Source organism: Bos grunniens, chromosome 6 (genome assembly GCF_055505025.1).
Source record: "Bos grunniens cultivar Pamir isolate PY7600 chromosome 6, Bosgru_T2T1.0, whole genome shotgun sequence".
NCBI lineage: Eukaryota > Metazoa > Chordata > Mammalia > Artiodactyla > Bovidae > Bos > Bos grunniens.
In genome coordinates this window covers 90,398,878-90,415,722 of record NC_141170.1, presented here as the reverse complement: position 1 = coordinate 90,415,722, position 16,845 = coordinate 90,398,878, and the positions used below count along the sequence as shown (strand labels likewise).

At 37.0% G+C, this 16,845-nt stretch overlaps 1 pseudogene; it reads left to right on the top strand.

Moving 5' to 3' along the window:
- Positions 1 to 335: 335 nt before the first annotated feature.
- Positions 336 to 642, top strand: LOC147370986 (EKC/KEOPS complex subunit GON7 pseudogene; annotated as a pseudogene).
- Positions 643 to 16,845: the final 16,203 nt, after the last annotated feature.

The window sequence follows — 16,845 nt, the reverse complement described above, 5'->3', positions numbered from 1 at the left end:
TGGGAGAATGTCATTGAAACATGTGAAATGTCATGTATGAAACGAGATGCCAGTCCAGGTTCAGTGCACGATGCTGGATGCTTGGGCCTGGTGCGCTGGGAAGGCCCAGGGGGATGGTATGGGGAGGTTGGGAGGGAGGAGGGTTCAGGATGGGGAGCATGTGATTTTTTTTAAAAAAATAAAATTAAAAAAAAAAAAAAAAAAGATATTTGATTACTACAGCGGGTGATATTTCCTTTAATTTTGGGGAAGAAGGCAGTAAGAGAGACATGTTATTCTCTGAACTTAAAAATAACTTATTGACTGTGGCATGCTCCTGAAGCTCAGCGGTCGCTATGGAGCTGTTACAGGGTGAGTACCTCAGACTGTAAGCGCAGCGACAGCAGCCACGGGTGCCTTGTGCGGCGCCGCGGGTGTCACCGACCCTTTCCAGAGCTTGTTACCGGGTGTGGCTCAGATGAGGGAGCTGGTGACTGAGCTCTCCTGCTCTCAGGTACAGCAGGAAGCCCAGGACTGGGTGACGGTGGCTCCCGATGAGGTCTTCGCCAGTGATGATGAAGATGATTCAGAAGATGAAAATAACTCTGATAACAGAACTAACTCGATGGACCATCTGCAAAATGGCAAAATACACCATCTTAACTAGCTTTTATGAAATTTAAAAGACTGCTACCATATCTTATTTACCACACACTGACATTTAAGGAAGACTTGTACTCTAATTTGGAAAGCATTTTTTTTTTCCACCCCTGGGACAATTTTGTTAAAGAGGAAACTTGTCTTCTGTTTCCATCAAAGAAAGACATAAATGCTTAGAAATGAATCCCTTTTCTTGGGTGAGAAGTCAGTTTCAGATCATGGAAATAAAATAGACATTTAATAATGTATAATATCCAGTAAGTCGGCAACTGAATTCTTACTTTGTACTTTTTAAATACCCATTGGATTAAATTGTGTTGTGTCTACATCTTTTAGTGTCTGCTTCTGTTATAAAAATATATGTCAAAGTTTATGGACAATAACATTTCAAGGAACTGACATGAGCAAGTGATGAAAATGAGGTGTTAAATTTAAAAATGTCAGGTATTTCCTTGGTGGTCAAGTGGCTAAGACTCTGCAATCCCAATACAGGGGGCCTAGGTTCCATCCCTGGATGGGGAACTAGATCCTGCAAGCTTCAGCTAGAGTTTGCATGCCACAGCTAAAGACGCAGCATGTGGAAATGAAGATCGAAGATTCTGCACATGTGTGTCTAAAACCCGGTGCCACCAAATAAATTAATTAGTTAATTAATTTAAATTTAAGAATGATAATTCCATGTAAGCAGAAGGAAAATGGGAATAGTGAGAAATACTGAAGAGAAGGAGAGCCCTTGAGAAAGACCCAGAAAAACCTTGAATCCACTCCTGAACTCAATATAGAGATCTGGAGATGATACCACTCAACAGATAGATGTTTAACTTGTACCTTACGAGAGTCAAATTGGGGTGCGCTTTTATGCTGTGATATGCTGTTTATGTTAAAATGGGTATAAGTCTTTATGTAAGCAACCTGTGCTGACTATAACTTAGATATTTCATGTCATTCTATAGCCAAACTTTGATTTTGCTTAACAAGGAACTATCAAATCCTTTAAATATATATATATGTATATATTCCTTAAAAAAACCTATTATGTTTTACTGCTTTAGTCTTTATATTATTTCTCAAAGTATTTCTTTCCCAATATGTGCATGAGTTGTTTATTGTTTAATATTGTTATTGCATATTGTCCTAACAAGACCTGGAAAGGAAGCATGCATACTCCATGCAATATGCACTTTAATTCAAATTGACAAATATATCTGCTCAAATTAAAACAGTCAGCAGGATGTGCTTGACCATGATGATGCAGTTCATAATTTCAGTGATTTTTAATCACATCTATCCATGAATTAAATGTTGATGTTTTGGCTCTATCATTTACATTATCTATTTTTCAACAAAAGTACGTGGACACAATTAGTATGTACTCTGGGCTGAGGTTAATTTGGGCACTGTTTTTTTTTTTTTTTTTTTCTGTTTTCTTCTATAATACTCCTTTATATCTCAAGAAGTTATGCATCACCTATTGAATAAATATATTTAGAGACTATACAGGACATGTGTGAATTAATGAAAGAAGAAGGTCATTGTTACCCTGTCAGTTAATCTCAAGTATAGCATCCTTGTTTCCTGGCAGTGGCAAACGGCATTCCTGCTGTCTCCCTCTCCTTATCTCCCTGTCCCTCTTTAGATTAGGGAAGTTTTTTTACCTAAAGTTTTGTCAGTTTGGGGGATTTAAGAACATTCTCTGGTATGTGGAAGTCTCAGTTTCTTTCCTGTATAAAGGAAAAAAATACTTCTTTCTTTTCAGGTTTGCCCTGAGTCTAAAATGAGAGGATGCATATAATGAACACAGGATAGACAAATGTAATTCTCCTCCTTTCTCATTTTGTTGAACCTAGTAATTAACAGTCACAAGAGAATCCCCTAACTATAAATTTAATTTGAGATGCAATTACAAGGATACGTTGGCCTCTGAAAGAGAAATTGATACTTGATGAAGGTGATTCTTACTGAAAAGAATAGAATCACATGGAAGATTAGAGACTTCAAAACCATGAGTGTAAAATCAGGACACAGGTCTCCATAGTTGCAGAGACTGATTGTACGGCATTTAGGGATTATTATGTGCCCCAAATTATAGATTAAATATATGTTTTAGAAATGCTTTGGAACAAACTAATTACAGTTTTTAAAAGATAGAGAAAAAAGAAAGAGAATACTGCTTTGGGGTTGTAAATCTGACTAACAACCTATGGAGTTTGCAGCATCATTGGCACAATTAAGGATACACTAACTTTCTCAAAAGTTACATTGTTTTTTAGAAGAAAAGTCCATCAGTTTACATAATTCAGGGCTACAAATGTTAGCTTGAGTAAACTGAAAGAATGTCTAATCTAGATACAACTAAGAGACAAAGGATCAATGATCAATTTCAGTTAAGACATCATGATCAGAGACATGATCAATTTCAGTGAAGTAGTCAGGTAGTGGGGCAGTATCTGGAATTATGATGTATTCCAATAGAAACCCCAGTATTTAAACCTATTATTATATTGTTAACATATAAGAAAACTAGAGAGAGTGAGAAGAAATTAGGATGGCAGAAAGATAATTCTGGAGAAAAAAAAAATTGATACAAGGATTTCAGTTCAGTTCAGTCCCAATCATGTCCGACTCTTTGCAACCCCATGGACTGCAGCATGCGAGGCCTCCCTGTCCATCACCAACTCCCGGAGCTTACACAAACTCATGTCCATTGAATCGGTGATGCCATCCAACCATCTCATCTTCAGCTGTCCCCTTCTCCCCCTGCCTTCAATCTTCCCAGCATCAGGGTCTTTTCCAGTGAGTCAGTTCTTCGCATGAGGTGGCCAAAGTATTGGAGTTTCAGCTTCAGCATCAGTCGTTCCAATGAATATTCAGGACTGATTTCCTTTAGTATTGACTGGTTGGATCTCCTTGCAGTCCAAGGGACTCTCAAGAGTCTTCTGCAACACCACAGTTCAATAGCATCAATTCTTGTACAAGGATTTGGAATATAGTAAAAAGCATTAAAATTCCTTTTACATTTCCTCACCTAAATATGTATACAAAAATAAATGTAGTATTAATACATATTTGAGACTCATCATGTTTGTAAGTGTATTTGAGGTGAATATAATAAAATCTGTTTAGAAGTGGCAATCTTCCAAATCTGAAAAATGAATTTCTTTCCCAGTCCTTACTGAGACAGATATTGGGGAGTACCCTTACTAGTGGCAAATTAATAATATGTAACCCCTATCCACACATACAAATAAATGCAAATTTTGCCTTGAACTAACAGGCCAGGGCTAGCCCTCGGTAATGGCAGAGAAGGAGGGCTTCTTCACTGATTCATCATTTTGAGCTGAACTTTAGTGTCCTCCGTGTTCCACTAATGCAGAGATAGGGCTGCAGATTTTCTTTTCATTTAAAATAGCAGGCTGAGTTTGGGAAGAAAACTGCATAATTTGAGAAGAGGGGTGAGGAGATAGGGAAGGCAGCATTTTATTCACTAAATAAGTGCTGCTTATTCAGCTGTAACAAGCCAGTGAAGTTGGAGGTTGCAAATGAGAGAGGAGAATCACTGGGGCCTCTATTAAATTCAGCTTCTGTTCTTGATTCAGTTTTATCACTTGCTAGACAAAGCTTGGATTTCAGCGATTTAGGGTTCACAAATTCAGACCAAGTTCTTTCTACTCAGTGAGCTGGGTCAGCTTGAAACCAGTCTAACTTAAAATTCATAAATATGACTTGTTTAATCTGTGGTGTAGATTGAGAGTCACTCAGGATTTTAAATCTCCATTTACTTTCCATTCCTGCAATGCTCCAGCATGAGAAAAATTCGACTCACACACACTGGGAAACTCTAGCTGATTTTGCCTCTGAGATATATTCAGTGTATTTGGGTTCCTTCATTCATCATTTCATACTACCCTTGATTGAAACTGCACTTGAACAGAACTCTCCCGAGTTACTCAGACCTGCAAAGCTTAAATCTAGTCACAGTTTATTGATGGAGACAGTAACACATAATGAAATGCCATTAATTCACACATGTAATATTGGTTTCTAATTTGAAGCATCACATGTAATTATCAGTAGATTAGTTACTCAGATTCATAGCCTGGTGACTATGGGGAAAATGTGCCTACTTCTACAACCTGAACTGTAAGAAATTAGAATGTCTATTTCTTACGAGGACAACTACAAAATCTCTGAAGCCTTCACATTGTTATAGGTTTATGGCTCAATCCATAAAGAGAGAGTTCAGGAAAATCAGCTCTGCCGCTTGTTATTTCCCTGCAACTCTCATCCCAGACAGTGTTTGCAAAGAGATTCGTCATGGAAAAAAGCATTTTATTTCAGTGAAACAGTTAGAGGCCATTATCCTGCTTTATTTGAGAGTAAAGGGCATGAAAATGTGGCAGCCATGTTTCTGAAGCTTCTGGAAATATAAAGAGTTCAACATTTGATCAGCCTTTTAGGGGGCATGCTGGTTATCCAGGGCATGGACTCCTAACCTGTGATTCTGTGTTTGCTTAGTTAATGTGGAGCGTTTGCACCCCTAGTGCAATCATGCTTCCACTTACGCCTGTTGTGCAGAATAGTTTCAGCAAGTGGAACTACAATCACAGGCATATTGAAGTTACAGCTGCATATTCAGAAAGACTGGCCTCTCTACAAGGGAGTATAAACGTTTGTGGAAAACATTGTCTCTCTTGGCTTCAAAGCACCTACAGCCAGTCAGCAGGGAAGTGTGAGGATGTCAGGTAAACATAATCAAGCCACTTGTGGAAAATGTGAGAGGAGAAAGAGGAAGGGTAATGAAGCATAGAGACAGCCAGGCTGTTTCCCAGTCTATTTATCTAGATTGTCTTTCTCTAATTGGTTTTCTCCCTGGAGGTTAAAAAAACAGAGAGGGTGCGGGAGGGAGAGAAAGAGAGAATTTCAATATTATAAGTCTATGCTTTATTACTGCTGCTTTCAATTTTTTTCACAAAGATATGTGTAAGGCATTGTTGAGGAACCCAGTAGCAAATCCATTGTTACAGAGTTGTCAGCAGTTCCATTACAGACCTTGTTCCTAAAGATTTCTGTTACAAAAGTAAAATACTTGCTTTCAGGTAAAATTGGCATAAGTATTCTCAAGCCAGGAGCATTTTGCTTTGCTCATTATTTTTAAAAAATCCACAAGTGGTTTTTTGTAAGTTTTTTTTTCCTCTAAAGACTTTTATTTACCTCTTACATGAATGTTGTGAAAACTCTCAAATTCAAGGCCCGATTTATTAACTATCTAGAATATAATTACAAAAGGTGGTAATCTCCTAAACTCAAAGTTTCCTTTCTCTCTAATATAATGAATCTAGTTGAATGTCAATCATCGATGAAAATGGGAAATAGGGATGATCTGGATAAATACAGTTCCCAATAAATTCCTAAATTTCATCAGAACAAGTAGTCTGCTTCTTTCCTTTCCAGAAGCTCTCACTATGAATCAATCAGACCAACAAATAAACTGAACTTATTGAGCAGGAGACTTTTGTAGAAATTAATGTCTGTGGCCAGTGATTTTTATTTTGGCTGGCCCCAAATTAATTCTTTCCTCTCATTAACACTCTGCAGGTTATTACACTCAGTAGTTACACCTGTAAAGTCTTCTGATTTCCATGAGATGTTGTCTTCAGTCAGCTCTTGAATAGAAGTGCAGGAGCATTCTCCAGCACCGTGGGTTTCATTTTCTCTTTCCCTTTCAGAACCAATCTTAATGTTTTTTTGTCCTTTTGTTGGTCTGATATTCACATCGTCTGAATCAGAGCTGTAGTCTAAAGAACTGTCATCTTCTGAGACACTAGTATATATGTTGTTCTAACAATCAGAGAAAATAACTGCATAAGGTTTACTGAAAAATTCTTCATTTCAAATTTTGTGGTGCAAGATTTTTGAAAATTTTATGTTTATAATATACACAAGGTTGGAACAGAGCAAAATGTGAATAATAACAACAATCATAGGTTTAATGATGAACCCTTGTTCAGTTTTAAACTCTATCTTTTCATGGTGATGTTAATTGTATTACTCTCTAACAACCTATTGATAACATCTCCAGTCAATAATGTTTGGGTAACAAAAGACATATTAATATGTCTCAAGTCAATAATAACTAAAAATAATACTATCTCTATCAACTTTCAGGAATTTACATGATCGTGGAGGAAAATAGTCATTATAAGCAGTAAAAAAGAAGTATTTTTCAACAGTGATCTAAAATGAGGTCCAAGGTTCCTGGATAGACTTTGAGGAAACCCATGAATCTCTAACATTAACTCAACAGATTTTGTGCATGTGCCTGCATGTGTATAAATATACCTGTGTAAGAACATACATATGTACTCATTTTTTTCTGACAAAATCAGATTGAGTCAATGATCTAGGAATTCCATTAGTTTTTAGGCAATATGTAACTATATTGTATAATAATATGTAACTATACATATTAATCAGAGAAGGCACTGGCGACCCACTCCAGCATTCTTGCCTAGAAAATCCCATGGGCAGAGGAGCCTGGTGGGCTGCAGTCCATGGAGTCGCTAAGAGTCTGGCATGACTGAACGACTTCACTTTCACTTTTCACTTTCATGCATTGGAGAAGGAAATGGCAACCCACTCCAGTGTTCTTGCCTGGAGAATCCCAGGGACGGGAGCCTCATGGGCTGCCGTCTATGGGGTCCCACAGAGTCGGACACGACTGAAGCGACTTAGCAGCAGCAGCAGCATACATGTTAATGTGTGCTTAGAAGTACATTAGTACTTCTTACTAGTTCAACTAGAAGTACCTAATACTTTTACTAAAACCTAATATAATCTGAAATGTTCTTTTAAATATATAATTTTTAGCTATGTATTCATCACTTTATGCAAGAAAGAAAATGGTGAGGATAGATAGGAACTTGTAATAATATATTTTACAAAGCACCACTGAATATGAACCTTGAATAAAAACATTTATAAAAATTGTAAAATGAATAGGAAAATTGTGTAATAGGAAAAAAGAGATTTACTCTCTGATCCCAATGATACGACCTTGGATTACATACAGATTTTCTAGGCCTCATTGTCTTCATGTGTAAAATGAGGCTGCTTATGGCTCTAGCAATATATTGACTTTTGATCAATGAGCATCAGTATTCATTTTTTTTCCTAACCCATTATATGTTGAGAGAATTTCACTGAAAAGGCCGATTTAATCAAATTTTTTCTGAAATGTTTAGGTAAATTTTCAATCATTTTGGTTGTAAAGTCTGATGAAGTTTGGGATTTGGATCTTATTTGCTTTCCTTCGAATTTTATATATATATATATATATATATATATTATATTTTATTTTATATATATTTATATATATATAGCATGTAGGATCTAGTTCCCTAACTAGGGAACCAACCCTGGCTCTCTGTGTTGAGAGCAAGAGTCTTAACCACTGGACAGCCAGGGAAGTCCCTGCCTAATTTTGGTTTTGTTATTTCTTTCTTCCTCCAAGACAACAAAATAGCAGAAATAAGGAAATTTTCTTTTTTTTCTTTTCTCCTCTACAAAGATTAGTGGTGATCTATTACTGATTGTGAATATCAGAGAAAGTCGGAGATAACATGTGCTAAGGCCTACAGATCTGTCTGTTAGTATTCAAAAGATTACAAGACATCTCAGAGGTGCCAGAATACATTGGAAAGTCACTAGAATGTTATTGAATGACATTAGAATAAAAAAAAACAAAAATGCATGACTGGACATAAACATTAATTATGTCTGTGTGATCTTGGACAAGTTACTTAACTACTCTATTGCTATTTATGCATCTATGAAATAAGGATATAAAGTTATGAGGATAAAACATTATAATTATGGAATAATGATAAAATTATTTAACTATTATTTTATTTGTCATTTTTGTTCTCATACCCTTAAAGTGATAGTGTAAGTCACTCAGTTGTGTCCGACTCTTTGTGATCCCATGGACTATACAGTTCATGGAATTCTCCAGGCCAAAATACTGGAGTGGGTAGCCTTTCCCTTCTCCAGTGGATCTTCCCAACCCAGGGATCAAACCCAGGTCTCCCACATTGCAGGCAGATTCTTTACCAGCTGAGCCACCAGGGAAGCCCTTAACCTTGATTCTAAAAGTTGTATGATTATTTCTGAAGACAAATCAATTCATAGATGATTACTGGTAACACTGAAAGGTGTGGAAAGCGTAGCCTTTGTAAATACGTACTGGAAGACAAAACAAATTGCTCTGTTAGGAGCACCTTTGATTTAAGGGTAGTCTGAATATCCCTCTCCCCTAAATTTTTGTAGGCTGCTTCAATTGGATATTAGTTAAAGTATACTTGCTTATGAAATCACACTCAGATGTTTTATATGAATGTTACAAGACACGTAATAATATGATTAATATATTCTTTTTCTCTGAGCAAACATAATCTTTCCGTTGACTTAAAATGCTCTTTGTATTCTGTACTCTGAAATTTCAGTAATCCTTATTTCATAATTTTATTTCTTGTAGATCTGAATTTTAAGGAATTTTTCAACACAAGACTATGAAATCCATAATCTTAGCATTAGGAGTTATTTTAACGTCACTCTCAACACTCTGTTTAGCACTGTTCTAAACCTCTCAAAGTAAGAACCGCAAAAATTGCACTAAAATTTCATCTAATGGTGATTTTGCTTCTCAAGGAGTTTAGATGTTTAAGATTGCTTGTGATGTTATATGTATTTAGTGCACTAGATCACTTGGCAGAAAATGCATATAAAGCTCTAGGGTTTTCATGGAGAATGGGCCTTAATATATTCATCATCGGTCTACTATTTTTGTTAAGAAATTCTGCATCATAACTTTTTTTCCTGTTTTTAAGTTCAAAGAAAACATGACTCTCCCACAATAATGTTTTTTTACCTCATTTTTATCTCCTTTGTGAATTTTCTCTTCATCTCTTAAACTTTTTCTAAAGGACATGTATAAAGGTAATAATATATATTTGGCAAAACTAATACAATATTGTAAAGTTTAAAAATAAAATTTAAAAATAAATAAATAAATAAAATATATTAAATATTATAATAAAATATGTAAATATATTTATATATGTATATATACACATTTTATATACTTAATAAAATATGTAATTGCATTTATATATCTGAATATTATACACATTTTATATATTTAATAAACTATGTAAATATATATATATGTTTACAAGTTGATCTGTGTATAATATCTGTTGCTATGTAACAAATTGACTCAAATACTAGCAGCCTGAAGCAACCAATTAACTCTTGCACATGGTTTCTGAGGGTCAGGATTCTGGCAGCAGCTTAGTGATATAGTTCTAGTTCACATTTTCCCATGAGGTCACAATCAGTCTGTGAGCCCATGCTGCTTTTCCTAAAGGCTTGACCTCATCTCAGCTCATTCACCTGGCTATTGAGAGGAGGCCTTAGCTTCTTACCTCTTGGATGCTTCATACCATAAACTGCATGACTGGCTTTCACAGACACACTGACACAAGAGAGAGACCAGGATGGAAGACACAGTGCCATCATACTCTAATCTAGGAAGATGCATACCATTACTTCTACTGAATTGTATTCGTCATATAGACAAATTATGTGCAAGTGATATACATAAAGGTATATGTAGGCGGAGAATGAGTCAAGGTAATCTTGAAAACTGGTTAATGTAGCCAGCATGAAAAGTAAATAGATAATAACTGGGATTTTTATTCACATTTCCTAAAATATTCACAAAATTATACAGCTGTTGTTGCTGCTGTTGTTGTTCAGTCCCTCAGTTATGTCCAATTCTTTGTGACCCCTATGGACTGCAGCACACCAGGCTTCCTTGTCCTTCACTTTTCTGGAGTTTGCTCAAACTCACTTTCATTGAGTTGGTGAGGCCATCCAACCATCTCATCCTCTGCTGGCCCCTTCTCCTCCTGCCTTCTGTCTTTCCCAACAACAAGGTGTTTTCCAGTGATTCAGTTTTTCGCATCAGGTGACCAAAGTATTGGAACTTCAGCTTCAGCATCAGTACTTCCAATGAATATTCAAGATTGATATCCTTTAAGATTGACTGGTTTGATATCCTTGCTGTCCAAGGGACTCTTAAGAGTCTTCTACAGCACCATAATTTGAAAGCATCGATTCTTTGGTGCTCAGCCTTTTCTATGGCCCAACTCCAACTCACACATCCATAAATAACTACTGGAAAAAACCATACCTTTGGCTATACAGATGTTTGTCAGCAAAGTGGTGTCTCTGCTTTTTAATATACTCTCTAGGCTTGTCATAGCTTTCCTTCCAAGAAGAAAGCTTGGAAGTTTTACATTCATGGCTACATTCACCAGTAATTGTGGAGCCCAAGAAAATAAAATCTGTCACTGTTTCCATTGTTTTCCATCTATTTGCCATGCAGTGATGGGGCTGGATGCCATGATTTTACTTTTTTGAATGTTGAGTTTTAAGCCAGTTTTTTCACTCTCCTCTTTCATCTTCATCAGTAGGCTCTCTGGTTCCTCTTCACTTCCTGCCATTAGAATGCTATCATCTGCGTAGCTCTGTTTATTGATATTTCTCCCAGCAATCTTGATTCCAGTTTGTAATTCATCCAACCTGGCATTTACCAGGATGTACTCCAGTACACCCACTCCAGTACACTTGCCTGGAAAATTCCATGGACGGAGGAGCCTGGTAGGTTACAGTCCATGGGGTTGCAAAGAGTCAGACACAACTGAGCAACTTCACTATGCATTTGAGTTAAATTAAGTAGGATGATAATATACAATCTTGATGTACTCCTTTCACAAATTTGAACCAGTTTATTGTTCCATGTCTGGTTCTAACTGTTGCTTCTTGAACTGCATACAGGATTTATAGGAGACAGGTAAGGTGATCTGGTATTCCCATTTCTTTAAATTTCCCACAGTTTGTTGTGATCCATAAAATCAAAGACTTTAATGTAGTCAGTGAAGCAGAAGTAGATTTTTTTCTGGAATTCTCTTGCTTTTTCTATGATCCATCAGTTCAGTTCAGTTCAGTCGCTCAGTCATGTCCGACTCTTTGCGACCCCATGAATCACAGCAGGCCAGGCCTCCCTGTCCATCAGATACTGGCAATTTGATCTCGGGTTCCTCTGCCTTTTCTAAATCCAGCTTGTATATCTGGAAGTTCTCTCTTCACGTACTGTTGAAGCCTATCTTGAAGATTTTTGAGCACTACCTTGCTAGCATGTGAAATGAGTGCAATTGTGCAGTGGTTTGGACATTCTTGGCATTGCCATTGTTTGCAATTAGAATGCGAACTGACCTTTTCCATGGCCACTGATGAGTTTTCCAAATTTGCTGGTGTGTTGAATGCAACACTTTAACAGTATCATCTTTTAGGATGCAAAATAGCTCAGCTAGAATTCCATCACCTCCACTAGCTTTGTTCATTGTAATGCTTCCTAAGGCTACATGACTTCCTATGCTCTAGCTATTGTAAAAGGTGCTGTCAAGAACATTGGGGTACATGTGTCTCTTTCAGTTATGGTTTTCTCAGATTGTATGCCCAGGAGTGGGATTGTTGGGTCATGTGGTAATTCTATCCTATTTTTTAAGGATTCTCCGTACTGTTCTCCATTGTGGCTGTATCAGTTTATATTCCCACTGACAATGCAAGAGGGTTCCCTCTCCTTCACATTCTCTCCAGCATTTATTGTTTGTTTAATGATAGCCATTCTGACCAGTGTGAGGTGATACCTCATTTATTGATTGTTTGTTTTTCTGGTACTGAGCTTCACGAATGGCTTGTCTATTTTGGAGATTAATCCTTTGTCCATCACTTCATTTGCAATTATTTCTTCCCATTCTGAGGGTTGCCTTTTAATCCTGTTTATAGTATCCTTTGCTGTGCAAAATTTAACTAAATCCCATTTGTTTCCATTACTCTAGGAGGTGAGTCAAAGATGACCTTGCTGTTATGTATTTAAAGTGTGTACGGCCTATGTTTTTTTTTCCTCTAAGAGTTTTATAATTTCTGTCCTTACGTTTAAATCTTTAATCCATTTTGAGTTTCTTTTTTGTGTATAGTGCTTAGAAAATGTTCAGGTTTTGTTCTTTTGCATGTAGCTGTCCAGTTATCCCAGTACCACTTATTGAAGGGGCTGTCTTTTCTCCACTGTATATTCTTGCCTTATTTGTCAAAGACAAGGTGTCCATAGGCACATGGGATTATCTTTGGACTTTCTGTCTTGTTCCATTGGTATATATTTGTGTTTTTGTATCAAAACCACAGTCTTAATGACTGTAGCTTTGTAGTATAGTCTGAAGTTAGGCAGGTTGATTCCTCCAGCCCCATTCTTTACCACTTACCTGCATATAATAAATAATATTACAGTTCATATTTAGATAAATTTGTATAGCAATTTTAGTAGAGAAGGCAATGGCAACCCACTCCAGTACTCTTACCTGGAAAATCCCATGGCCAGAGGAGCCTGGTAGGCTGCAGTCCATGGGGTCATGAAGAGTTGGACATGACTGAGAGACTTCACTTTCACTTTTCACTTTCATGCATTGGAGAAGGAAATGGCAACACACTCCAGTGTTCTTGCCTGGAGAATCCCAGGGACAGAGGAGCCTGGTGGGCTGCTGTCTATGGGGTAGCACAGAATCAGACGTGACTGAAGCAACTCAGCAGCAGCAGCAGCAGTATAGCAATTTTATTTAGATAAATTTTTTTAGACAAATTTATTAAGATAAATTTTATGGCAATCTTTAGTACTATCACAGTTAATTTATTATTTCACTGTATTACATGCCATGTAACTGAATTCTTTTAAAATTATCTAAGGAATTTCCAAAATTGAAAAATGACTCTCAAATATTTTTAAAAGAGAAATACTTGGCTTTTCTTTTCTACTCACAGCAACTTTTTTGTCCTATCAAAAAGAAATTGCTAAATTGCTATTTAAGTCTTGAGACTTCTTCAAGTTTACATAAACTGGTTCTTTTTATTTTCTATAGTTTTAAAATATTCTCTTGTATTATTATTTTATATACTTTATTAACAGATTAAAGTAATGAGAAAGTGCCTCCCAGTTCCTTTTTCCGTTTCTGTGGTTTTCATATGCTGCCTATTTAGGTCCATCCTCACCACACCACCTCATGTATTCTAACTTTGTGTGAGATCACCCCTGATTGTGAATCTTCCCAACCCATTTTTACTCATCAATTCTGTGTATATAAAAATATGGTTTGAAGAGTTCAAATGTACATCCCTTTCCACAGGTTCAGAAATGATTGTGCTTAATAGCAGGTCTCATTTTAATTATCAGATCATCAATATTGTAGAGGCAGCAGGCTTTTTTTATGATTCTCAAGCTAGAGTTGGCTTTGCTATTAGTTTTATTGAAAAATTATAGGATTATGCTACCAGTAAAAGAGGATGCAGAATTCAGAGCTGCTATAAAATTGTCTTTAAAAATACAAATGAAACAGTAAGTAGGATATTGCAACGGTTTTACATCCTAAGATGATTGATAGTTAATATTTAACTAACATTTACTAACTAACTAACTAACATGTAGTCCAAGATTTAACTAACATTGACATCCTTCTCGTAAGACTGAAACATAAACTGTGGTTAGTATTTTCCATATACCTACAGGAAAATAAAGGTTGTCCATTAGCCATTATGCCATACTGATTCTAAACTTAAGAATTTTAGGCATTGGCGAAATGCATAAGGAAGTATAAAACTTTTAAGTAAGATTTTTTTTTTCTTTAAAGCAGAGTTAAGTTGGATGCTGTCATTGAAGTGTCACAAAGAATAAACACAATAAACCTCAGTGTTAGAACAAGATATGAATTTACTTTGGAGGTATTACAAGATAGCTACATGATTCCAAAAACTCTCACCCTCATTGAGGGTATTTAGGAATGGGGATTTGGAAAATGAGAATTTCTCTAGAGATCACTGATCTGGCCTTAAACTCCACCCACCCTCAGGAACAGGAATTCCTGCTCTTCCCCTCAAATCTAAGAGAAAGGCTTCATTGAAGTCTTTCAGTTTGACATCTATTCTCTGAAGCAGAGTGGGATCAGTGAACCTAGTTTGAAGGCAGAAGTAAAGGAGAAGAAGGCATTTTGGTTGGGAAGTTCTACCAGGTGCGTTGGATATATATTTCCCATAGACCTGATTTGTGCAAAGGGAGATGGTGATTGATTGAGATTAAAATTAAGATGTTGCCAAATAAATTTGCCATTTGGTGTCTGAACAATTCTCTGAAGAGGCAAGATGAGTTTTCTTGTGATTCTTATCTGCACCAGCAGATAAATGGTGAGTTTTGTGGTGGCCCTACATTGTTACACCTTAATTAATCTGAATCTGCACTTCCTAGTAATTCCTTACGTATATGGTTTCAGGCCATGGTGGCCATGGGAGAAACGTTCAAAGGACTTGAAGTTCAGTTCAGTTCAGTCACTCAGTCGTATCTGACACTTTGAGACCCCATGGACTGCAGCACAACAGGCCTCCCTGTCTATCGCCAACCCCTGGAGTTTACTCGAATGCACATCCATTGAGTCTTTGATGCCATCCAACCATCTCATCCTCTGTCCTCCCCTTCTCCCACTTTGAATATTTCCCAGCATCAGGGTCTTTTCAAATGAGTCACTTCTTCACATCAGGTGGCCAAAGTACTAGAGTTTCAGCTTCAGCATCAGTCCTTCCAATGAATATTCAGGACTGATTTCTTCACGGATGGACTGGTTGGATCTCCTTGCAGTCCAAGAGACTCTCAAGAGTCTTCTCCAACACCACACTTCAAAAACATCAATTCTTTGGAGCTCAGGTTTCTTTATAGTCCATCTCTCACATCCATGCATAACTACTAGAAAAACCATAGCTTTGACTAGACTGACCATTGCTGGCAAGTAATGTCTCTGCTTTTTAGTATGCTCTCTAGATTGGTCATAACTTTTCTTCCAAGGAGCAAATGTCTTTTAATTTCATGGCTGCATTCACCATCTGTAGTGATGTTGGAGCCTCAAAATAATAAATCCTGTCACTGTTACACTGTTTTCCCATCTATTTGCCATGAAGTGAAGGGTCCAGATACGATGATCTTAGTTTTCTGAATGTTGAGTCTTAAGACAACTTTTTCATTCTCCTCTTTCACTTTTAACAAGAGGTTCTTTAGTTCTTCTTTGCTTTCTGCCATTAGGGTGCTATCATCTGCATATCTGAGGTTATTGATCTTTCTCCTGTCAAACTTGATTCCAGCTTGTGCTTCATCCAGCCCAGCATTTTGCATGATGTGCTCTACATAAAAGTTAAATAAGCAGGGTGACAATATAAAACCTTGATGTACTCCTTTCCCAATTTGGAGCCAGTCTGTTGTTCCATGTCCAGTTATAACTGTTGCTTTCTTACCTGCATACAGATTTCTCAAGAGGCAGGTAAGGAGGGCTGGTATTCTCATCTCTTTCAGAATTTTCCAGAGCTTGTTGTGATCCACATAGTCAAAGACTTTGGCATAGTCAAAACAGCAGAGGTAGATGTTTTTCTGGAACTCTCTTGCTTTTCTGATGATCCAGCAGATGTTGGCAATTTGATCTCTGGTTACTCTGCCTTTTCTAAATCCAGCTTGAACATGTGTAAGTTCACGATTCATGTACTGTTGAAGCCTGGCTTGGAGAATTTTAAGCTTTTCTTTACTAGTATGTGAGATGAGTGCAATCGTATGGTTACTTGAGCTTTCTTTGGGATTGCCTTTCTTTGGGATTGGAATGAAAACTGACCTTTGCCAGTCCTGTGGCCACTGCTGAGTTTTCCAAATTTGCTGGCATATTGAGTACAGCACTTTCGCAGCATCATCTTTCAGGATTTGAAATAGCTCAACTGGAATTCCATCACCTCCACTAGCTTTGTTCATAGTGATGCTTTCTAAGGCCCACTTGACTTCACATTCCAGGATGTCTGGCTCTAGGTGAGTGATCACAGCATCATAATTATCTGGGTCATGAAGATCTTTTTTTTTATAGTTCTTCTGGGTATTCTTGCCACCTCTTCTTAATATTTTATGCTTCTGTTAGGACCATACCATTTCTCTCCTTTTTTGAGCCCATCTTTGTTCCTTTGATATCTCTAATTTTCTTGCAGAGATCTCTACTCTGTCCCATTCTATTGTTTTCC